The sequence below is a fragment of the Myotis brandtii genome, unplaced genomic scaffold (genome assembly GCF_000412655.1).
Source record: "Myotis brandtii unplaced genomic scaffold, ASM41265v1 scaffold269, whole genome shotgun sequence".
Classification (NCBI taxonomy): domain Eukaryota; kingdom Metazoa; phylum Chordata; class Mammalia; order Chiroptera; family Vespertilionidae; genus Myotis; species Myotis brandtii.
In genome coordinates, this window is record NW_005360226.1 from 68,307 (window position 1) to 68,892 (window position 586).

Genomic DNA, 586 nt, shown 5'->3' on the forward strand with positions numbered 1-586 from the left:
ATTAGTGACTTTGAGCATGTTTTCATATGTCTCTTGGCCTTCCTTCTGTCTTCTTTCGAAAAGTATCTATTTAGGTCCGTTGCCCATTTTTTGATTGGATTGTTTATCTTCCTTTTGTTAAGTTGTATGAGTTCTGTATAAATGTTGGAGATTAAACCCTTATCGGTGATATCATTGGCAAATATGTTCTCCCATGCAGTGGGCTTTCTTGTTGTTTTGTTGATGGTTTCCTTTGCTGTGCAAAAGCTTTTTATTTTGATGTTGTCCCATTTGTTTGTTTTCTCTTTAGTTTCCATTGCCCTAGGAGCTGTATCAGTAAAGAAATTCCTTTGGCATGTTTGCGATTTCAATGCCTGTGCATTCCTCTAGTATTTTTACGGTTTCCCGTCTTATGTTTAAGTCCTTTATCCATTTTGAGTTTATTTTTGTGTATGGTGTGAGTTGGTGGTCTAGTTTCATTTTTTTGCATGTATCTGTCCAATTTTCCCAACACCATTTATTGAAGAGACTGTCTTGACTCCATTGTATGCTCTTGCCTCCTTTGTCGAATATTAATTGGGCATAGTGGTTTGGGTCGATTTCTGGG